Below are 24,896 nucleotides of genomic sequence, written 5' to 3' on the forward strand. Positions count from 1 at the left end.
TCAATTTAGTGCAGGAGGAGGCCATTCGGCCCATCGAGTCTGCACCGGCTCTTGGAAACAGCACCATACCCAAGGTCAACACCTCCACCCTATCTCCATAACCCAGAAACCCCACTCAACACTAAGGGCAATTTATCATGGCCAATCCACCTAACCGGCACATCTTTGGACTTTGGGAGGAAACCGGAGCACCCGGAGGAAACCTACGCACACACGGGGAGGATGTGCAGACTCCGCACAGATAGTGACCCAAGCCGGAATCGACCCTGGAGCTGTGAAGCATTTGTGCTATCCACAATGCTACTGTGCTGCCCGAATCTATCATCAAGGAAGAAATAGCGAGACACCTGGATAGAAATTGTCCTATTGGGCAGATGCAGCATGGGTTCATAAAGGCCAGGTCGTGCCTAACTAATTTAGTGGAATTTTTTGAGGACATTACCAGTACAGTAGATAATTGAGACCCAATGGTTGTCAATCTGGATTTCCGAAAGCCTTTGACAAGGTGCCACACAAAAGGTTGCTGCATAAGATAAAGATGCATGGCATTAAGGGTAAAATCGTAGCATGGCTAGAGGATTGGTTAATTAATAGAAAGCAAAGAGTGGGGATTAATGGGTGTTTCTCTGGTTGGCAATCAGTAGCTAGTGGTGTCCCTCAGGGATCAGTGTTGGGCCCACAATTGTTCACAATTTACATAGTGGGGACCAAGGGTAATGTGTCCAAGTTTGCAGATTACACGAAGATGAGTGGTAAAGCAAAAACTGTAGAGGATACTGGACATCTGCAGAGGGATTTGGATAGGTTAAGTGAATGGGCTAGCTAGGGCCTGGCAGATGGAATAAAATGTTGACAAATGTGAGGTTATCCATATTGGTAGGAATAACAGCAAACGGGATTATTATTTAAATGATAAAATATTAAAACATGCTGCTGTGCAAAGAGACCGGGGTGTGCTAGTGCATGAGTAGCAAAAAGTTGGTTTACAGGTGATTAAGAAGGCAAATGGAATTTTGTCCTTCATTGCTAGAGGGATGGAGTTTAAGACTAGGGAGGTCATGCTGCAATTGTATAAGGTGCTAGTGAGGCCACACCTGGAGTATTGTGTTCAGTTTTGGTCTCCTTACTTGAGAAAGGATGTACTGGCGCTGGAGGGTGTGCCGAGGAGATTCACTATGTTAATCCGAGAGCTGAAGGGGTTGGAATATGAGGAGAGGTTGAGTAGACTGGGACTGTATTCATTGGAATTTAGAAGGATGAGGGGAGATCTTATAGAAACATATAAAATTATGAAGGGAATAGATAGGTTATCCATATTGGTAGGAATAACAACAAACGGGATTATTATTTAAATGATAAAATATTAAAACATGCTGCTGGTTGTTTCCACTGGCGGGTGAAAGCAGAACTAGGGGGCATAGCCTCAAAATAAGGGGGAAGTAGATTTCGGACTCAGTTTAGGAGGAACTTCTTCACTCAAAGGGTTGTGAATCTATGGAATTCCTTGCCCAGTGAAGCAGTTGAGGCTCCTTCATTAAATGTTTTAAAGATAAAGATAGATAGTATTTTGAAGAATAAAGGGATTAAGGGTTATGGTGTTCAGGCCGGAAAGTGGAGCTGAGTCTACAAAAGATCAGCCATGATCTCATTGAATGGCGGAGCAGGCTCGAGGGGCCAGATGGCCTACTCCTGCTCCTAGTTCTTATGTTCTAAGAGTGCTCTTGTGGAAGGTTGGCACAGACTCGAGAGGCTGAATAGCCTTGTTCTGCATTGTAGGAATTAGCATCCCGACAGTGCAGAAGGAGGCCATTTTGCCCATTGAGTCTAGACCGACCCTTCAAATGACAATTCTGTCCATTTACGAGTGTCCCCCTCACCCTATCCCCGTATTCCTATAACCTGACCTGCATGTCCCTGGACATTAAGGGGCGATTTATCATGGCCAATCTACCTAACTTGCACATCTTTGGACTTTGGGAGGAAACTGGAGCACCCGGAGGAAACCCACGCAGACACAGGGAGAAAGTGCAAACTCCACACGGACAGTGACCAGAGGTGGGAATTGAACCCAGATCCCTAGTGCTGTGAGGCAGCAGTGCTAGCTACTGTGCCACTGTGCTGTCCTTGATATCATCCATAGATGTAGAGATTGTGCCCTGTATGCCAAGGCCTAACATATGTTACTAATATAAATCAGGAAAAGCAAGGGTCCTAACACTGAATTTCCTTTTATTACTGTGCTGCTTTATTACTTTTTTTTGGAGGCCATAGCTATGTTCAGTAAGTGTTAAAATGGAAAATAGTTTGGGAAGCGCTGCTTCAAAGTGGGATAGTGAAAGCGGGTAAAGTATACACATATAGTTTTAGTTTAGAGTGAATTGGTAATTTATTTGTTTTTATAAAGACCTGTGGGGTGGATTCTCTGCAGCCCTGCTCTAAAATTGAGTTTGGTGCGGCGGCGCAGAATCCACTTTTATGACAGGATCAGGCCCGGCGCAGTTCACCGGAGAATCGCTCGTGTGAGATTTACACAGCGCGGCTGGGCGGGCCACTGCCAGAGGCCCTGCCAACGATACTCTGGCCGAATTCCTGACTGTGTGGTTCTAACCGCGTCTGGTCGGTCAGGACTCTTGCACGGCAGCCGCCCTGGTGGGGGGGGGTGGGGGGGGCATGTGGGGGGGTCAAGTACTGGAGGGGAGGGGGTGGCGATTGGGCATGTTATATGTAGCGCTCTGGGCCCAATAGGTGGGACCTTTCCTCGTCCAGGTCCACCGGCTGATTCCGCCATCGTGTTTGGCACGGCCGCTTGAGGCGGCCACCTTGCGCATGCGGAGACTCGTAACTGGAAGTGCGGGGGGGCCCGGTCCGCAGCTGGAGCTGCCAGAAGCACTCCGGGGCCCTGACAGCCCCCTGCAGGTGGAACATAGAACATACAGTGCAGAAGGAGGCCATTCGGCCCATCGAGTCTGCACCGACCCCCTCACTTCAAACCTATACTAGAACTCCGCCTCAGGTGGCGCTGTCGGGCCCACCTGGAAGCTCTCCACAGCGCCCCCGCGCGGCGGGGAGGAGTAGCCACGGGGGGCGGGGTCAGCAGAGACGGGGTTTGCCCCCAGTTGCCCGGATGTGCCTCTTTCTCTGTCTCTCGCCAGCTCTCTGCACAGGCAGCGCGGCGGCCACGCCTGCCCGGCTGGGGAGGGGTCCTTGCTGCTCGGGGCAGTTTGAACGGCTCGCGGTTGGCGGCTCGCGGCGGGCGGGGAGCGCTCGGCGGAGACAGACCCGTGTCAGACTGGTGAGTGGTGTGAATGGAGGGAGGCGGGCTGTTTGTGCCCGGGGGGCGGTACGGAGACCGGGCGGCTGCTGCCGGCCCGGCCCGGCCCGGCCTCGCCGCCTCCCGGCCCGGCCTCGCCGCCTCCCGGCCCGGCCTCGCCGCCTCCCGGCCCGGCCTCGCCGCCTCCCGGCCCGGCCTCGCCGCCTCCCGGCCCGGCCTCGCCGCCTCCCCGCCCGGCCTCGCCGCCTCCCCGCCCGGCCTCGCCGCCTCCCCGCCCGGCCTCGCCGCCTCCCCGCCCGGCCTCGCCGCCTCCCCGCCCGGCCTCGCCGCCTCCCGGCCCGCCCATCCGCGGGGCCCTCCCCAGGCCCACATTGTTTACCTCCCCCTGTCCATTCGGGAAGCCCCCTCCTTGTGTTGTGTGCTTCACATCCCACCCCTCCCAATCCAGTCAGCTCCTCCATTTCCCCTCCTGCATCTGCACACACCAGCAAACCGCACAACGGTGGGAGATCTGCCCATTGTTTGATTCAACAAGCTGGTGTTTGTGGGGTGGGGGGTGTTTGTGGGGTGGGAGGGGTCTGTGTTTGCGGGGTGGGGGGGTGTCTGTGTTTGCGGGGTGGGGGGGTGTCTGTGTTTGTGGGTTGGGGGGGTGTCTGTGTTTGCGGGGTGGAGGGGTGTCTGTGTTTGCGGGGTGGGGGGGTGTCTGTGTTTGCGGGGTGGGGGGTGTGTTTGCGGGGTGGGGGGTGTGTTTGCGGGGTGGGGGGGTGTCTGTGTTTGCGGGGTGGGAGGGGTCTGTGTTTGCGGGGTGGGGGGGTGTCTGTGTTTGCGGGGTGGGGGGGTGTCTGTGTTTGCGGGGTGGGGGGGTGTCTGTGTTTGCGGGGTGGGGGGGTGTCTGTGTTTGCGGGGTGGGGGGGTGTCTGTGTTTGCGGGGTGGGGGGGTGTCTGTGTTTGTGGGGTGGGGGGGTGTCTGTGTTTGCGGGGTGGGGGTGTGTGTTTGCGGGGTGGGGGGGTCTGTGTTTGCGGGGTGGGGGGGTCTGTGTTTGCGGGGTGGGAGGGGTGTGTGTTTGCGAGGTGGGGGGGTTGTGTGTTTGCGGGGTGGGGGAGGTTGTGTGTTTGCGGAGTGGGGGGTGTGTTTGCGGGGTGGGAGGGGTGTGTGTTTGCGAGGTGGGGGGGTTGTGTGTTTGCGAGGTGGGGGAGGTTGTGTGTTTGCGGGGTGGGGGGGTTGTGTGTTTGCGGGGTGGGGGGTCTGTGTTTGCGGGGTGGAGGGGTGTCTGTGTTTGCGGGGTGGGGGGGTGTCTGTTTGTGGGGTGGGGGGGTCTGTGTTTGCGGGGTGGGGGGGTCTGTGTTTGCGGGGTGGGGGGGTCTGTGTTTGCGGGGTGGGAGGGGTGTGTGTTTGCGAGGTGGGGGGGGTTGTGTGTTTGCGGGGTGGGGGAGGTTGTGTGTTTGCGGAGTGGGGGGTGTGTTTGCGGGGTGGGAGGGGTGTGTGTTTGCGAGGTGGGGGGGTTGTGTGTTTGCGAGGTGGGGGAGGTTGTGTGTTTGCGGGGTGGGGGGTCTGTGTTTGCGGGGTGGAGGGGTGTCTGTGTTTGCGGGGTGGGGGGGTGTCTGTGTTTGCGGGGTGGGGGGTGTGTTTGCGGGGTGGGAGGGGTCTGTGTTTGCGGGGTGGGGGGGTGTCTGTGTTTGTGGGGTGGGGGGGTCTGTGTTTGCGGGGTGGGGGGGTCTGTGTTTGCGGGGTGGGGGGGTCTGTGTTTGCGGGGTGGGAGGGGTGTGTGTTTGCGAGGTGGGGGGGTTGTGTGTTTGCGGGGTGGGGGGGGTTGTGTGTTTGCGGAGTGGGGGGTGTGTTTGCGGGGTGGGAGGGGTGTGTGTTTGCGAGGTGGGGGGGTTGTGTGTTTGCGAGGTGGGGGAGGTTGTGTGTTTGCGGGGTGGGGGGGGTTGTGTGTTTGCGGGGTGGGGGGTCTGTGTTTGCGGGGTGGAGGGGTGTCTGTGTTTGCGGGGTGGGGGGGTGTCTGTGTTTGCGGGGTGGGGGGTGTGTTTGCGGGGTGGGAGGGGTCTGTGTTTGCGGGGTGGGGGGGTGTCTGTGTTTGTGGGGTGGGGGGTCTGTGTTTGCGGGGTGGGGGGGTCTGTGTTTGCGGGGTGGGGGGGTCTGTGTTTGCGGGGTGGGAGGGGTGTGTGTTTGCGAGGTGGGGGGGGTGTGTGTTTGCGGGGTGGGGGAGGTTGTGTGTTTGCGGAGTGGGGGGTGTGTTTGCGGGGTGGGAGGGGTGTGTGTTTGCGAGGTGGGGGGGTTGTGTGTTTGCGGGGTGGGAGGGGTTAGTGTTTGCGAGGTGGGGGGGTTGTGTGTTTGCGAGGTGGGGGAGGTTGTGTGTTTGCGGGGTGGGGGGGTCTGTGTTTGCGGGGTGGGAGGGGTCTGTGTTTGCGAGGTGGGGGGGTTGTGTTTGCGCGGGGTGGGGGGGTGTCTGTGTTTGGAGATGGGGGAAACCTCCACACAATACTGCTCAGCCAGAGAGAAAAAAATACAAGGATGGTCACTGGACGAGCAAACAAGGTTTCGGCGATGGCCTTGTGAGTCCCCAAATCCGAAAATAGGATTGTGTGTTTTTGCTGTCCGCTGTTGAGGCCGTGACAGGTTGCAATACATTTGGGGTAATTATGCCATTAAGCGAAGCATATGTGGGATTCGTGTGTAAAATGCTTTTCCGAAAGCTCATCCATCATTTAAAAAAAAGACTGAAGTTGAAAACTCCACTTGAAACTCTCCCGGATGCTTGAATATTTCCAGCATTTCCAGTTTTTATTTCAAAATTCCAACATCCACAGTATTTTCCCCTTGTCTGACTAGAAGTTAGGTTTTATTGTTCTCGCAATTTGGTGTTTTTGGTCCTTCAAGGTTGCATACATGGATTTTATCCTTGTGCTCAATTACTGGTTTGTTTTTGGAACTGATGTATCTTCTGTACTGAATTTATGAAACATTCTGAAAGTTAACAGTAATGAATTGAGTACTCCAGGGATGGACATAGAAACAGAAAATGCTGGGAAAACCGAGCAGGTCTGGCAGCATCTGGAGAGAGAAACAATAGTTAACATTCTGAATCCAATATGACTTCAGAGCTGAAAGAGGAATAAATGAGGTGGGTTTTATGCTGTTGACAAAGGGGATGAACAAAATGGGCCAGGGATAGGTTGGGGGTCAAGACGGAAGCTTTGGTCCAGAGGAAGTGTTAATATTAGAATAACAGCACTGTCTGAAAGCAAAATAGCAGAATGTGTGTTCATTTTGGAATAAAGGTCAGCACTGTGTGAAGCAAGACCCCCAACCTATACCTGCCTTCTATTTTGCTCCACCCCATTTTTCAACAGCATAAAACCAATCACCTTTCAACCTCTCTTCAGCTCCGAAGACGTCATGTGAACTCAAAGCGTTAAACCTGTTTCTGTCTCCACAGATGCTGCCAGACCTGCTGAGACTTCCCAGCATTTTCTGCTTTTATCACAGATTGCCAGCATCTGCAGCATTTTGCCTTTATCAGGGATGGGTAATGTAGTGATGCCCACATCATAGAATCCCTACAATGCAGAAGGATGCCATTTTGCCTATCCAGTCTGCACCAACCCTCTGCAAGAGCACCCTACCTAGGCCCATACACCAGCCCTATCCCCCTAATCCCGCTTGACCTTTGGGACACTAAGGGGGAATTTATCATGGCCAGTCCACCTAACCTACACATTTTTGGACTGTGGGAGGAAACCGGAGCATCCGGAGGAAACCCACGCAGACACTGGGAGAACGTGCAAACTCCACACGGACAGTTACCCAAGGTTGGAATCGAACCCGGGTCCTGGCACTGAGAGGCAGCAGTGATAACCACTGTGTTGTATCCTGTGAATGAATTAAAAAATATAAGCAGTGTTGTTACTGGTGGGGCAGCTTGTATGCAAAATGTTAATTTTCGTAGAGTTTGTACCAAGATCACAATCTGACTCTGACATTGTTTTATTAGTGTCGTTCGATCTATAGTCTGAAACAAACCAAGACATCTGTTTTTGTGATGAAATGATTGGATTAAAGTAATTAAAATTACTCTTTCTCAATGTACAATTCATCAGCCAATTTATATCTGCTACAAAGGCTGAATCTCTAATCCATAAAAAGGCCTAATGTTTTCCATATTCTAAATAGTTAATCATTACATCTGTTCATCCATGCAGGCTGATATCTGGTTTGATAAGTATTGAGGGTGCACTGAAAACACTGAATGAACATGCCTGTTAAAATGTTAGGTTTAATTAATATGCTGTTGTAATTTTGAAAGGACCTGCAAGGACATTCTATTGACATTATATATTGTGCCAATTAAAGATTGTGGCAGCCTGTCAAAGGTACTTTTTCAATCAATTGTTTATATTTCAGTTCATTGGTATTGCGTTGCTGTGCCCCAGCGGTTCTTTGTTTAAATTACTCAGTTTGATTAAAAATGGTGAGGATTGTAGCTAAATCTGACTGGTAACTTACAAACTCTAGCGTTTACATCCACGCACTATGGAAAATAATCCCTGTAATTATATATGCCGTATGAAATGAGCAGAATGTTGATTAAAATAAAAATGTGGCTGTTTGACTGAGGTGATCTTTGGGCAGCAGGGTAGCATGGTGGTTAGCATAAATGCTTCACAGCTCCAGGGTCCCAGGTTCGATTCCCGGCTGGGTCACTGTCTGTGTGGAGTCTGCACGTCCTCCCCCTGTGTGCGTGGGTTTCCTCCGGGTGCTCCGGTTTCCTCCCACAGTCCAAAGATGTGCGGGTTAGGTGGATTGGCCATGCTAAATTGCCCGTAGTGTCCTAATAAATGTAAGGTTAAGGGGGGGTTGTTGGGTTACGGGTATAGGGTGGATACGTGGGTTTGAGTAGGGTGATCATGGCTCGGCACAACATTGAGGGTCGAAGGGCCTGTTCTGTGCTGTACTGTTCTATGTTCTATGTTCTATTACATCAGACCATGGAAAGGAGATACTTAGAGAAATAATGCTGAGGAGGTGAGACGTTATGAGAGGTCTCTGGGATGGGAAATTCAGCAATGTTCACGTTCCGTGGATGAATTAAAATAATATAACCAGCATTGTTACTGCTTGGCGCATTTTATGTGAAAAATATTCAATTTATATAGTACATTGAGGGCCGAAGGGCCTGTTCTGTGCTGTACTGTTCTATGTTCTATGCTTTTCACAAACACAGGATGTCCCAAACTGCTTCATGGCCAACAAATGAATCAAGGGATGTAATCCAAGGAGTCCAGACATTGGTTTCCTCTCATTAAACCAAATTCCTTATATTGTTTTATTTTGCTCAAGTGACCATTATTCACCCCCCCCCCCCCCCATACCTACATGACATGGGTCAGCGCAGCCCACATCCCTTGAATGAATTTTTTAAAAATCAGGAATGTCTCTTGACATTCCTTGCTCTAGATTAACCTGATTTTTACCATTTAATATCGTGTGCATTTGTATACGGTTCTTTCCCGATTTGTTCCTTTCAAGGCTAAACAATAACTCTCCAACAACACTCGAAGATCAACGTCATCAGGACCTGGTGCTGCTGATTGCAATGCTGGTGTTTAGACATTAGCTCATCTTATGGCTCATGGAGAGAGTACAGCAAAGGTTTACCAGGATGTTGCCTGTTATGGAGGGTATTAGCTAGGAGGAGAGATTGAATAAACTGTGATTATTCGCCCTAGAAAGACAGAGGCTGAGGGGAGACCTCATAGAAGTTTATAAAATTGAGGGGCGGAGTAGGGCAGAATTGACAGTTACAAGGGGGTGCAAGTTCAAGGTGAGGGGGAAAGGTTCAGTGGAGATCTGCAGGGGAATTTTTTTTATACAGAGGGTAGTGGTGGCCTGAAATGCGCTGGCAAGCGAGATGGTTGAGGCAGACACGTTAGCGACCTTTAAGACTTATCTAGATTGACGGGGTATCAAAGGGTTCAGGCGGTTGGTCTAGATAGGACACTTGCTCGGCGCAGGCTTGGAGGGCCTGTTACTGTGCTGCATTGTTCTTTGTTTTATAAAGGGGCAGGTCACTATTTGGAAATGAGTTTTACTTTTTAGTGATTGGTAGGCAAAGTAATGGAAAGGGTACTGAGGGATAGGATTTCTGAGCATCTGGAAAGACACTGCTTGATTAGGGATAGTCAGCATGGATTTGTGAGGGGTAGGTCTTGTGGGGAATTTGGCCAGTTGGATAACAAACTGGCTAACCGATAGAAGACAGAGAGTGGTGGTGGATGGCAAATATTCAACCTGGAGCCCAGTTACCAGTGGCGTACCGCAGGGATCAGTTCTAGGTCCTCTGCTGTTTGTGATTTTCATTAATGACTTGGATGAGGGAGTTGAAGGGTCAGTAAATTTGCAGACGATACGAAGATTGGTGGAGTTGTGGTAGTGAGGAGGGCAGTTGTCGGCTGCAAAGAGACAAAGATAGGATGCAGAGCTGGGCCGAGAAGTGGCAGATGGAGTTTAACCCTGAAAAGTGTGAGGTTGTCCATTTTGGAAGGACAAATATGAATGCGGAATACAGGGTTAACAGTAGGGTTCTTGGCAGGAGAAGAGAGATCTTGGGGTCTATGTTCTTAGATCTTTGAAAGTTGCCACTCAAGTGGATAGAGCTGTGAAGAAGGCGTATGGTGTGCTAGCGTTCATTAGCAGAGGGATTGAATTTAAAAGCCGTGAGGTGATGATGCAGCTGTACAAAACCTTGGTAAGGCCACATTTGGAGTACTGTGTGCAGTTCTGGCCGTTCTGATTTTAGGAAGGATGTGGAAGCTTTGGAAAAGGTGCAAAGGAGATTTACCAGGATGTTGCCTGGAATGGTGAGTAGGTCTTACGAGGAAAGGTTGAGGGTGCTCGGCCTTTTCTCATTAGAACGGAGAAGGATGAGGGGTGACTTGATAGAGGTTTATAAGATGATCAGGGGAATAGATAGAGTAGACAGTCAGACTTTTTCCCCGGGTGGAACAAACCATTACAAGGGGACATATATTTAAGGTGAATGGTGGAAGATATAGGGGGGATGTCAGAGGTAGGTTCTTTACCCAGAGAGTAGTAGGGGCATGGAATGCACTGCCTGTGGAAGTAGTTGAGTCGGAAACATTAGGGACTTTCAAGCGGCTATTGGATAGGTACATGGATTATGGTAGAATGATGGGGTGTAGATTAATTTGTTCTTAATCGAGGACAAAAGTTCGGCACAACATCGGGGGCCGAAGGGCCTGTTCTGTGCTGTATTTTTATATGTTCTATGTTTTAAGGGATGGTTGAGGATTTAAGAGCATTAATGAATCTGCTTTATGTTGAGCCAAAGACTTCAAGGCAGGTGGAGATTGTGAAAAGCTAGCCCTTGAGAACTGCTTGGAGATATTTTGTATAGCATTCCTACAAATACTTGTTCCCTACCACTGATCAACTGTCCCATCATCTCAATGAATCAAATACTCTACCCCATCTTCAAATACAAAGAAGCCAAGTAACCCCCACAACACTTCTTAGTCTTGCAGCATAATTCCTCTTGTCCTCACCCCCCACCACACCAGCCTCTGTATTCAACGGGTCATCCTCTGCCATTTCTGCTAGCTCCAATGTGATGCCACCACCAAACACATCTACCCGTCTCTTTACAGCATTCCAAAGAACTGTCCTTCTGCAACACACTGGTCCACTCAGCTGCCCTAACACCCCTTCCTTTCTGACAGCACCTTTCCATGCAAGTACAAAAGATGAAACCCATGCACTTTCACCCCCTTTCTTCTCACCGTCCAAGTCTCCCAACACGGCTTCCAAGTGCAGCACCAATTTGCTTATACTTTTTTCAAGTTAGTATATTGTATTTGCTTTTCACAATGTGGTCTCTGCTACTTTGGGGAGACCAAACACAGACTGGGTGACTGCTTTACAGAACACCGCCATTCACTCAGCAGTCATGACCCTGAGCTTCCAGTTGCTTGTCATTTTAATTCTCCATCTTGCTCCCACGCTGACTTTTCTGTTCATGGCATGCTACAGTGTTTCAGTGAACCTCAAGGCGCTGTCCCTTGGCACTCTACAGCATACTGGACTCAGTGTTGAGTTCTGGCTTTAAAGGAACAAATCAGGCAGGAAAGTTACAGAAATGCACACAATTACATTTGCATTTCTGTCTTTCTACAGTTCTGACGAATGGCCATCACGCTATGAACCATTAACTCTGTTTCTATCCACAGGTTCCACCTGTGTTTTTTTATTCCTCTGAGCAACACTTGCCCCTGCTGCATCTCTGCAATCAATACGCTCAGCTAATCCAGTTAATTGATCCCCAAAATACTGAATTGAAACCTGAGAGTCTGTATACACATGACTACCCTTTGTCATCGTTATGCATCCGTTTCCCCTTCCAAAGTGGTGTTTGTGATGCATAATTGCCTATCCTACTGTGTTTCTGAGTGCACTCTTCCTGACAGGTGTAGTGTAAGGGGTTAATGTGTAATATGCTAATGAGACTGCATATTTAATTACAGGAACTGATGTAATGTCTCCTGATCTTGCTTTCTCTTGTAGACCTCATAGGAAGGAAGTGACCAATAATATTCCAAAAAGTTAATGTTTTCCTTACCTTAACAGACAATGTAAATATTCTTTGTTTGCACAACGAGACCGAGAATATTATATGGTGACGTGAGTTTTTATTCATTCATGGGATGTGGGCTGCCCTGGTTATGCCAGCATTAATTATCCACCCTTAATTGCCCTTGGGGGAAGGGGGTGGTGAATTGCCTTCTTGAACCAGTGCAGTCCATGAGTGTAGGTACGTTCACAGTGCTGTTAGAGAGAGAGAAAGTTCAAGGATTTTGACCCAGTGACGGTGTGATGAGTGGCTTGGGAAATTTCCAGCTGGTAGTATTCCCATGTATTCCCTTGCCCTTCAAGAATCTAGATGGTAGTGGTCATGGGTTTGGAAGGTGCTGTCTAAGGAAGCTTGGTGAGTTCCTGCAGTGCATCTTGTAGATGGTACACACGGCTGACACTCTCTGTTGCTGTTGGAGGAAGTGAATGTTTGTGGAATAGGTGCCAATCACGTGGGCTGCTTTTTGAGTGTTGTTGTAGTTGCACTTATCCAGGCAAGTGGAGAGTATTCCATCACATTCCTGACTTGTGTCATTTAGATAATGGACAGGCTTTGGGAAGTCAGGAGGTGAGTTACCTACTGCAAGATTCCTAGCCTCTGACCTGCTGCTGTAGCCACAGTATTTATATGGATAGTTCAATTCAGTTTCTGGTCCATGATAATCCCCAGGATAGGGGTCATCATGTTGAAAGTGGGGGATTCAGTGATGGTAATGCCATTGGATGTCGAGGGGCAGTTGTTCGATTCTCCCTTGTTGAAGATGGTCATTACCTGGCACTTGTGTGGTGCAGATGTCACTTGCCACTTGTCAGCCTAAGGCTGGATATTGTCAAAAGTATTGCTGCATTTGGACACGGGCTCCTTCATTGTCTGAGGATTCACGAATGGTGCTGAACTTTGTGCCATCATCAGCGAACATCCCCACTTCTACCTTATGATGGAAGTGTCATGTGAGAGTACCTTGAAGAAATGGGTGTTTATCAAATAGCTGCAGTGATGTCGGAGAGTGGGTGGAGCTGGGCTGTCTGCCTGCTTTACTTTTGTCTTTGAGCTGGCAGCTGCTATGTGTTTAGTTTCGTTTTCAGAGTTGGAGCTGCATCCAACCAAACAAGATGTAATTTTGACATCTCTGCATGTAAAGAATATTTTCAGATCACTACTAATTTAAAAGTGATAACTGCTCTCAGTAGAGAATTTAAAACCTGCTGTCTTTGTTAAAGAGGATATTTGTCTTATGGATGTTGCTAGGAAAGATTAAGGGTTACTTATAGAGTACTGTATTCTTTGGAGGGAGTATTTGAGTTGATAGTTGCTAAGATTTTTACTCTGTGTTTATAAAATCTTAACTGGATTCATAGAATAAACAGTACTTGAGATCTCTGTTGCATCACACCTGTAGAGTGGGCCCTTGTGCCAAAATCTATTAAGTTGTGGGTCAGGTAAACTCCATGATAAACTTTGGTGTTCTGTAAACCCTGGCTCATAACAGAAGGAAGGCAATGTTGAAGCAGCTGAAGATGGTTGGGCTTAGGACACTAGCCTGAGGAACTCCTGCAGTAATCTTTTCAAAATTCATAGAATTCCTGCAGTGCAGAAGGAGGCCAGAAAGAGCACTCTACCGAGGCTCACTCCACCGCCCCATCCCCGTAAACCCACCTAAACTGTGGACATGAAGGGACAATTTAGCATGACCAATCCACCTAACCTGTACATCTTTGTGACTGAGACAGGAGGAGAAAGTACAAACTCCACACGCAGTTGGAGTTGGAATCGAACCCGGGGCCCTGGAGCTGTGAGCCAGCAGTGCTAATCACTGTGCCTCAGTGCTGCCCATGTCCTGGAGCTGAGATGATTTATCTCCAACAACATTTTTTTTTATAAATTTAGATTACCCAATTATTTTTTCCAATTTAGCGTGGCCAATCCACCCACTCTGCACATTTTTTTTGGGTTGTGGGGGCGAAACCCACGCAGACACGGGGTGAATGTGCAAACTCCACACGGACAGTGACCCAGAGCCGGGATCGAACCTGGGACCTCAGCGCCGTGAGGCGGTTGTGCTAACCACTAGGCCACCGTGCTGCCCTTTATCTCCAACAACATTAATCATCTTTCTTTGTGCTAGGCATGAGTGCAGGGAGAGTTTTCCCCCTGATTCCCGTTGACTCTAGTTTTGCTGGGGCTCCTTAGTCAAGTGCTGCCTTCATGTCAAGGGCAGTCATTCTAACCTTGCCTCTGGAGTTCAGCTCTTTTGTCAATGTTTGAACCAAGGTTGGCACGGTAGCACTGTCACTTCACAGCTCCAGGATCCCATCTTCGATTCCCAGCTTGGGTCACTGTCTGCGGAGTCTGCGCGTTCTCCCTGTGTCTGCGTGGGTTTCCTCCGGGTGCTCCGGTTTCCTCCCACAGGTCCCGAAACATGTGCTGTTAGGTGAATTGGACATTCTGAATTCTCTCTGTGTACCCAAACAGGCGCTGGAATGTGGCGACTGGGAGATTTTCACAGTAACTTCATTGCAATGTTAATGTAAGCCTACTTGTGACAATAAAGATTATAAATAATGAGGTCAGGAGCTTAGTGGTCCTGGCAGAAGCCAAAATGAATGAAAGACCAAGCATGCAAGTGTCTTTGCCGTTATTGGAAAACTTTGTGCCAGGTTACAGGTCTCAACCAAGCAGAGGTGTGACTGAATTGGCGCAAAGGATTTGCCAGATATAAAAGCAGTTATGGGGCTGGTTTAGCACAGAGCTAAAGAGCTGGCTATTAAAGCAGACCAAGGCAGGCCAGCAGCTCATTTCAATTCCCGTACCAGCCTCCCCGAACAGGTGCCGGAATGTGGCGTCTAGGGGCTTTTCACAGTAACTTAATTTGAAGCCTACTTGTGACAATAGGCGATTTTCATTTTCATATTTTTTCATTTCACTTGATGCATGCTTCAATCTGTGAAAGAATACCATTGTTGAGTAGGCTAAATTTAGCAAATGTACCCAACATCAAGGGAAAAGTATTGACACATTTATCAACAATCTGTATAGACTTGCAGAGAACTGTGTATATAGCAACTTAAAAGATTAATGAGTCTGAGGCAGAATTGTTGTTGGGGTCTTTGATGAAGCATTGTCTGACCACATGCAATCAATGGATTATTTAACCTTTGTTAAAAAAATAATTTTTATTCAGATATTCACAAAATATCAATAACAGAAAATATTAACAAAAAATATTAACAACTAAGAAAAACAAGAAAGAGCAACCCCCCCCCCTTACACCTGTCTTCGCCCCCAAAGAACCTACTCATCCTAGTCCCGGTCATATGAGCCCTATGTAGCACCTTGAACTGTATGAGGCTAAGCCTCGCACAAGAATAGGAGGAGTTCACTCTTTCCAGAGCATCCGCCCACGTCCCCCCCCTCAATCTCCTCACCCAGCTCCTTTTCCCATTTACCCTTCAGCTCCTCCACCGAGGCCTCGTCTACCTCCTGCATCACTTGGTACATGTCCGAAATCCTCCTCCCTCCAACCCACACCTCTGAGAGCACCCTGTCCTGGACCCCACGTGGGGGCAACGGAGGGAACCCCGCCACCTGCCGCCTGGCAACGGATTATTTAACCTTAACAAAGGCAGTCCAACTGAGCAGACAAGATAAGGGAAGAAGAAACAACATTTATTCCATGTGATGGGAGACCATTTCCCAGAAATGGCTGATTCAATGGAGTATGTTAAGTTTAAAAGCAACGGTGGATTGGATTTGTTTATTGTCACCGTGTACCGAGGTACTGTGAAAAGTATTGTTCTGCATGCAGTTGAGACAGATCATTCCGTACATCAAAAGAAAATACATAAAATACACAATGTAAATACATAGACATAGGAAACAGGTGAAGCATACAGGAGTGTAGTACTACTCAGTAGAAAAGATGTGGGAAAAGATCAGGTCAGTCCATAAGAGGGTCATTTAGGAGTGTGGTAACAGGGGAGAGAAAGCTGTTTTTGAGTCTGTTCGTGCGTGTTCGCAGACTTTTGTATCTCCTGCCCAATGGAAGAAGTTAACAGAAGAAGTTAAAGACCCAGGGAGGGGTCTTTAATTATGCTGCCCACTTTCCCCAGGCAGCGGGTGGTGTAGACAGAGTCAATGGATGGGAGGTGGGTTTGTGTGATGGACTGGGCGGTGTTCACGACTCTGTAGTTCCTTACGGTCTTGGGCCGAGCAGTTGCCATAACAGGCTGTGATGCAGCCAGAAAGGATGCTTTCTATGGTGCACCTGTAAAAGTTGGTACGAGTCAGTGTGGACAGAGGGCAAGAGTGTCCATCGACCACTCCAGCTGACTAATTGATGTAGTGGGAAAAACCTCAAACTTGGAAATTGTCCTGTCTAAGAGGCCAAATGCTGTTTTTGCAGAGTTCGCAGCAAGAAGCCTGTAAACAATAAGCAAAAAGAGAACCTGTCGAAAGGTGACAGATCCATAAAATAGATGATATCCATGTTATTGAGGTGCCTTTCCTTGGAGAGATCCAGGAACCACGTGGAAGCTACTGAAGTGTTGATGACCCGCTGGAGGAGACAGGCTTTAAAGTTAGCCTCGAGTTCAGCAGGTTTTTTTTCATGCTAAACTGTGATTGGAGAAAAGTTCACTTCTGCCATCATAATGATAAATTACATGGGCCAGAAGGTACAGACCTTAAACGACAACCGAATGCAACCCGTTGATTTTTTGATTTGATATGATTTATTATTGTCACATATTAGTATACAGTGAAAAGTATTGTTTCTTGCATGCTGTACAAACAATGCATACCATACATAGGGAAGGAAGGAGAGACTACAGAATATAATGTTACAGTTATAGCAAGGTGTAGAGAAAAGATCAACTTAATACGAGGTAGGTCCATTCAAAAATCTGATGGCAGTGGGGAAGAAGCTGTTCTTGAGTAGGTTGGTACGTGACCTCAAACTTTGATATCTTTTTCCTGATGGAAGACGGTGGAAGAGAGTATGTCCGGGCTGCATGGGGTCCTTAATTATGCTGGCTGCCTTTCTGAGGCAGCGGGAATTGTAGACCGAGTCAATGGATGGGAGGCTGGTTTGCATGATGGACTGGGCTACATTCATGACCTTTTGTAGTTTCCTGCGGTCTCGGGCAGAAAAGGATCCATACCAATGTGTGATACAACCAGAAAGAATGCTTTCTATGGTGCATCTGTAGAAGTTGATGAGGGTTGTAGCTGACATGACAAATTTCCTTAGTCTTCTGAGAAAGTAGGGTTGATGGGCTTTCTTAACTATAGTGTGATCTTGAAGCAGAGGAAAGCCTCCGGCTTGCATCTGATTTTCAGAGTAGAAAAACCAGAAAGAACAGCAACCTAAAACTGAGCTGAATTTCCACAGTTGTTCACAGGACTAGGTAGGTTTAAGACAATGTTCCACATCACCTTTGTCCTAAAATACAGCCAGTGTGTCAGTTACACCCAGAAAGTCTCCTTATCCGTTCTTGCCAAAGGTAAAGTTGCAACCTGATTCTATGTTGAAGCGAGTGGTTATTTCACCTGTGTCAGAATCTATAAGCTGGTGCTTGGGGATGGTCCCAGTGCCAAAATGCGCCGGATCTAACAAAATTTGCATGCATTCACAAAGCTGAACAAAGCAGCCGAGGCAAAGTGCATCATATGTTGTCTGTGGATGAAAGCTTAGCAAAATTGATGACACGGCACTTGCTGCTTCACAGCGCCAGGGACCGGTTTCAATTCTAACCTTGGAAGACTGTCTGTGCGGAGTCTGCCATTCTCCCAATGTCTGCTTGGGTTTCCTACGGTGCTCCACTTTCCACCCAAAGGTGTGCTGGTTAGGTGGATTGGCCACGCTAATTACCCCTTATTTTCCAAAGGTTGGATGGGTTATGAGGAGGGAGTGGGCCTCGGTAGGGTGCTCTTTCAGAGGGTCGGTGCAGACTTTTTAAAATTTAGAGTATCCAATTCATTTTTTTATTCAATTAAGGGGCAGTTTAGTGTGGCCAGTCCACCTACCCAGCACTTCTTTGGGTTGTGGGGGCGAAACCCACGCAGACACGGGGAGAATGTGCAAACTCCACACAGACAGTGACCTAGAACTAGGATCGAACCTTGGACCTCGGAGCTGTGAGGCAGCAATGCTAACCACTGCGCCACCGTGCTGCCCTGGGGCAGACTTGATGAGCTGATTGGCCTCCTTCTGCACTGTAGGTATTCTATGATTCTAAAATTGGGATTCCACCTTCATGAAGCTAGATGCAAATCCCGCTGTTATGATTGATGGGTATGAAGTGCGAGTCACACCCCAAAAAGGGAAACTTGACAAGTATTTTCTTTTGGCAATGTACAAATCGAAACAGCCACAAATTCCAGTAACACTCTTGGAGAATTTCAATATTAGAATTAAAACATTTATTAACAAAAGAAACCTAAAAACAAGATTGCATTTACACCGTTTAAAATTAGTCTTGCAGAACATTTTCCAATAGATTATTTCTTGGTTAGACTCATAAATAGACACCCCTTTAGGCAACAGTCTTTACACATATTTAGTCTATTAAATTCCAGTAATATTACCACAAGGCACAACCCATTGTTGTTGCAATGAGAGGTATATTCCAGGGCTTCTCGGCTCTCCCACTCGTCTGTACAAACTAGAGACTTTAAAACAAAACCCTGCTTTCTAGTACAACCAGATACTTCTCGTGGAGTAGCTGAAAGTTGCTCATTTTTTTAATAAAGTAAGAGTAGCCAATTAATTTTTTCCAATTAAGGGTCAATTTAGCATAACCAATCCACCTACCCTCCACATCTTTGGGTTGTGGGGCCGAAACCCACGCAAACACAGGGAGACTGTGCAAACTCCACACGGACAGTGACCAAGGTTGCTAACTTCTGTCTCAGCCCAGAACACACACTTCAGGAGGTCTTGCATGGCCACACCTAGCACAACATCCAACCTCTCTTTAAATATGCTTTTTCTCTTTCATCTTTTCCCCATTGTTCTTATCCTTCTTTGAAACTTACCTGATATAAACATCTTTTATGATCTCCCTATGGCTGCCACATCCGGGTAAAGTAAATTGAATGACATACTTTACTTATTTATGACCGTTTCTAAGTTGTAAACTCCTTCTTAGTTTTGAAATTCAACAGCCAACGATTCAAATCTCACTTAATTCCCAATGCAAATTTTTCTGAACTGCTTCTCACACCTTTGCATATTTCCTTCGACAAGGAGACCAGAACTGTACATAGGATTCCAAATGTGGTCTCACCAATGCCCTGAACAACTGAAGCATAACTTTTGTAATCAATTCTCCTTACAATGGCAACTTGCTGTACCCCTATACTAGCCTTTTGTGATTCATACACGAGGACACACACGGTAGGGCAAGTGGCTAGCACTGTGGCTTCACAGCACCAGGGTCCCAGGTTCAATTCCCCACTGGGTCACTGTCTGTGCGGAGTCTGCACGTTCTCCCCGTGTCTGCGTGGGTTTCCTCCGGGTGCTCCGGTTTCCTCCAAGGTCCAAATGTGCAGGTTAGGTGGATTGGCCATGATAAATTGCCCTTTGTGTCCAAAAAGGTTAGGAGGGGTTATTGGGTTACGGGGATAGGGTGGAAGTGAGGGCTTAAGTGGGTCGGTGCAGACTCGATGGGCCGAATGGCCTCCTTCTGCACTGTATGTTCTATATAATCTATGACACCCAGCTTTCTCTGTACCTCCAGGCTCTGCAATCTCCATTTTTTCCTATCCTTTCTGCCAAAGTGGACTATTTCACATTTGCCCACATTATATTCCAGATGCCAGATTTTTGCCCCTCGCTTGACCTATTTTTGTCTCTTACGCCTTCTTTACGACTTACTTTCCACTTTTTTTTCATCTTTTAAAATTGATATATTTATTCCATGAAATGAAAAGTGAGAGATATAACTTCAATAGGCACAAATATATTTGTATAACAATTAGTTCTTTAAAGTACTAATTCAACTTTTAAGGAAAAGATGAAATATGCTTTTGGCAACAAAGGTGCAAGCTCAGCGCCAATTTCACTTTTGATCTTCCACACTGGTATGGAGAAATGCATTTGAAGGTTTCTGCAAAACATGTGCATCAGCTGTCTCTACCCTGTTGTAGTAGTTCTTTTTCGTTTCTATTATTCCAAAGTCAAATTTTGTGTAGAATTCAATAGCTGATTAATTGCTGAGTTGAACATGCAGATAAATATTGTTAAAAGTTACATCCTTGTCAGGAATCTTTATTTAACACATGATTCAGCATTTCAGCTCATATTCCTAGCCTGCAGTGTTGTGCCGGGCAACCCAGGGTCATGATGTACAATTGCTTTTGGTTTTGCAAATGATCCACCCTACAACACACTGCCCACTGAAGTTGAAATAAGCTATTTTGCAAGTTCTCCAACCTGGTGATTGTCGCACGACGCCCGTTCATTCGTTGTCGCAGTGTCTGCATGCGAATTCACAACGAATGTGTGGAAGTGGATTTCATTTATCGTCTTGTTATAACCTTGCTGTCTGTATGTAATATTAAGGTTCTGAAATATATCTGTGACCCTCAAGTAAAAGGATGTTAAAGGGTTAAGGGAATGAAATGAGAACAGAACTTTGTATCTGTTAATGCAGAGACAGCAAAGATGAGTGTGTAAAACCTTGTCAACTGAGACAAGGGACATTGGAATGTGAAAGAGCTGACTCAGGAGCACGCGAGGGAATGAGATAAGGAAGTTGGACCTGAGGGACAGATAGGATAAGAAAAACCGTTAGCAGCAGCAGTTATGTCATAGTCACCACCCTACCTTAGGATAATAATTCCATATAAGTACATGTTCTGGATCCTTGCCAAATCATTGGTGTATCTAGGAATTTAAGGGGACCACCTCTAAGCTGTGATTGTATAAAGAGACAGTCCATACTTTGGGACTTTGGCACTTCTCGAAGGTGGTTCCCCGACTACTTAGAGATTTGTCCCGGCCGTGAATAAACGAATATTCGTTACTGACATGTTCGAGTGTTTTACTTCTGGACTGACGGACGGCTATGTGAAAGCGCAATTCACAAATGAACGGGCATCGTGCGACAATCACCAGGCAGGAATGTTCCCTTCCAGTCGGGGAACACTTCAGCAGTCAAGGGCATTCAGCCTCTGATCTCCGGGTAAGCGTTCTCCAAGGCAGTCTTCAGGACACGCGACAACGCAGAATTGTCGAGCAAAAACTTATAGCTAAGTTCGGCACGCATGAGTGCGGCCTCAACAGGGATCTTGGATTCATGTCGCATTACATCCACCCCCCACCATCTGGCCTGGACTTGCAAAATCCCACCAACTGTTCTGGCTTGAGACAATTCACACCTCTTTAACCTGTGATTATCCCTCTCCCTGGATCTGTAATGATTTGATTACCTGCAAATGCTCGCATTCCAAGCATTGTCCAGCATCTCTGACTTTGTCTGGAACATACCTCGCCATTCACCTGAGGAAGGAGCTGCGCTCCGAAAGCTCGTCTTTGAAACAAACCTGTTGGACTTTAACCTGGTGTTGTAAGACTTCTTACTGTTCTGGAAATCCAAGTACTGTGCAACCTTTTATCCATAGCACATGCGACTCCTTCAAAAAAACTCCAATAGATTGATTAAACCTGATTTCCCCGATACCAAACCATGTTGCCTCGGTTTGACTGCCTTGACATTTTCAAAATGTCCTTCCAGTGAGATGAGAAGAGAAGTCCGTGGCAAGCATTGCTGAGGAAGAACAATGACATCCAACCTGCATTAATTTAACTCCACTCCAAATGGTTCAGCACCTTGTGAGCTCCTAATGGGAAGAAGACTGAGAATACAACACCCAACTCTGCCATTCCACTTATGCCACATGTATAATTAAAAAAAAATTAAGAGTACCCAATTCATTACCCAATAAGCTGGTTTAGCTCAGTGGGTTAGACAGCTGGTTTGTGATGCAGAACAAGGCCAGCAGCGCGGGTTCAATTCCTGTACCAGTTTACCCGAACAGGCACCGGAATGTGGCGACTAGAGGCTTTTCGCAGTAACTTCATACTTGTGACAATAAAAGATTATTATTATTTTTTCCAATTAAGTGGCAATTCAGTGTGGCCAATCCACTTATCCCGCACATCTTTTGGGTTGTAGGGGTGAAACCCACGCAAACACTGGGAGAATGTGCAAACTTCACACGGACAGTGACCCAGAGCCAGGATCAAACTTGGGACCTCGTCACTGTGAGCCAACCGTGCTAACCACTGCGCCACTGTGCTGCCCTCACGTGTACAATTTAAGACTTGGACAGGCGAGGGAGAAAAAACATAGTATTATTCCAGCCAGATATAGAACAATGAAAAATGTCACAAAGCGTGCAACTTACCAAATCTCCAACCAGGAGAACCCATTTGGATTCGAGCTCGTTATGGACAAGTGACAGACATCACATCTGCCGGCTTTCCTCACTCAAACTGAAAATTGTATGGTGAGATGGATCAGATGTGCGCGAGATACCCACACACAAGTAACCTCCTACACAGTCGAATCAGTCATTTACCCAACTGAGCAGACCTGAGATACTGCATTTGCCAAGAGATCTAGGTAACAACCAGATTGATGATCCCAAGTCTGAGAGACTTAAGCAGCACCCAAATCCTCAATCACTTCCAAAGGAGCAGAGGACCCCTTTGGGAAGATGTGAAACTGCCACAATGTTTATTTCAGTAAAAATAAATGTGAAATCAGAGACTCGGGGGAAGAAGAAACAGATCTGGGGTAAGGGGGGTGTACTTTTAAGGGGTTAATTCTAACTGTGATATGCTGATGAGACACCGTATATGTCATCACACAAAGTGATGCAATGTCTTGTGAGCTTGCTCTTTTGTAGACCCCATGGTAAGGAAGCCACGGTGATATTCCAATAAAGTTAAATGTTTTCCTTGCCTCAGCACTCTGTAAATATTCTGTGTTAGCATATCAACCAAAAATATTAAAACAGGAGGCTGGGAGAAGGGTTGCAGCTGTGTTTCAGTGGCATATTCCTCGAAACAGGTTGGCACTTGATGTTTTGAAGTCTGAGCCCCTAATGATTTCCTGCTGTGGAATTGGCTGAGCCCAGCCTACCTTCCTTTTGGTTCTGGTATGGGTGGGGATTGGTAAAGCAGTGCCGTTTATTCATTGAGAGCAGCTTGTCCAGTTGCCAGTTCTGGCTTGTCACTGCACTCTTTGCTCTGTGGTGAGTGGCTCCTATGGTGGCAGTGGCATTTGGAAGCCTGTTCCAAACATGTTCCTCATTTGGCTAAAGTTATCTGTTTTGCTGCCCAGTGCATTGGTGACATTGAACACAGAGGTCTATTTGGCAGCTGCCTGAGAGGCTGTGCAGCAGATGGCTCGATACATATTCTGCATTCTGTAAGTCAGCATCAAACACAGACAGCTTTACACTTGCCACCATATATTGGATACTTCTGGATAATCCTGCAGTGACACCATCAGCCATTTTGCTAAGAAAGTGTTTTTTAAAAAAGAAAATGGGCTGTTGAGAATAATGGCTGAACGTTTCAACTGGGGAGTCGGTCCTTGGAATGCACTTTCCAGCATCACTTCTACCTGTTGCTGCTTTTTCCCTTTCATTTTCTATGCCTCACTCCCCACACTGCTACCTGCTGAATATCCAAATCATCCGTGGTTGATGCCCCTTGGACTGGAAGTTGCCTGGTTCCTGGTGGCCTTGAATGCCGAGGGTCAGATGCTCAAAAGGCTGGAATCGTTGAAGGAAGGTGCACTCCTTTGTCGTTTGTTCTCATGTTAAGTACAGCTTTCTTCTGTAAGTGGTAAAGCATGAGGAGTGTGTTTAGCTCCAGATTACAAGCCAAGAGGTTTGGGGACATCCTGAGGTCACGAAAGGTACTATGTAAATGCCACTGCTCTGCTTTATGACCACAGCTTTTAAATAGAAACAGTTTATTATCAGCATTTCTTAGTGAGAAAAAGGCAGGGTTTAATGCTTGCACAGCTTTGGAGCCCTATGTGTTGATCCATTCGGAATCGGAATGCTTTGAGGCTGATGTATTGTCCTGTTACTGCATGAATATAGTTGAAAAGTAGGAATTGAATTGCCAAATATTTGTTCAGGGTGTACTAGCTAGATGGATAAAGAACTGGCTGGGCCACAGGAGACCGAGAGTAAGTAGTGGTGGAAGGGAGTCTCACAAAATGGAGAAAGGTGACTAGTGGTGTTCCACAGGCATCCGTGCTCGGACCACTGTTGTTTGTGATATACATAAATGATCATGACGAAGGTATAAGTGGTCTGATGAGCAAGTTTGCAGATAGCGAGGCGGACTGTCAGAGAATACAGCAAAATATAGATAGATTGGAGAGTTGGACAGAGAAATGGCAGATGGAGTTCAATCCAGGCAAATGCGAGGTGATGCATTTTGGAAGATCTAACTCAAGAGCAGACTATATGGTCAATGGAAGAGTCCTGGGGAAAATTGATGTACAGAGAGATCTGGGAGTTCAGGTCCATTGTACCCTGAAGGTGGCAACGCAGGTTGATAGAGTGGCCAAGAAGGCATACAGCATGCTTGCCTTCATCGGACGGGGTATTGAGTACAAGAGTTAGCAGGTCATGTTACAGTTGTATCGGACTTTGGTTAGGCCACATTTGGAATACTGCGTGCAGTTCTGCTCGCCACATTACCAGAAGGATGTGGATGCTTTAGAGAGGGTGTAGAGGAGGTTCACCAGGACATTGCCTGGTATGGAGGGTGCTAGCTATGAAGAAAGGTTGAGTAGATTAGGATTGTTTTCATTGGAAAGACGGAGGTTGAGGGGAGACCTGATTTAGGTCTACAAAATTGAGAGGTATGGACAGGGTGGATAGCAACAAGCTTTTTCCAAGAGTGGGGGTGTCAATTACAAGGGGTCACGATTTCAAGGTGAGAG

The 24,896-nt window shown here is 47.2% G+C and overlaps 1 protein-coding gene across 1 annotated transcript in view; it reads left to right on the top strand.

Annotated features, from left to right (window-relative positions):
* The first annotated feature begins 3,133 nt into the window (after positions 1–3,133).
* The window catches only part of ankle2 (ankyrin repeat and LEM domain containing 2), a 61,753-nt gene continuing 39,990 nt past the window's right edge, over positions 3,134–24,896 (top strand). Inside the window, exon 1 of the mRNA XM_038807597.1 lies at positions 3,134–3,292. The gene's annotated coding sequence lies outside the window, so the exon portion shown is untranslated. The remainder of the gene's footprint in view (positions 3,293–24,896) is intronic.

This window comes from Scyliorhinus canicula, chromosome 1 (assembly GCF_902713615.1).
Source record: "Scyliorhinus canicula chromosome 1, sScyCan1.1, whole genome shotgun sequence".
Classification (NCBI taxonomy): Eukaryota; Metazoa; Chordata; class Chondrichthyes; order Carcharhiniformes; family Scyliorhinidae; genus Scyliorhinus; species Scyliorhinus canicula.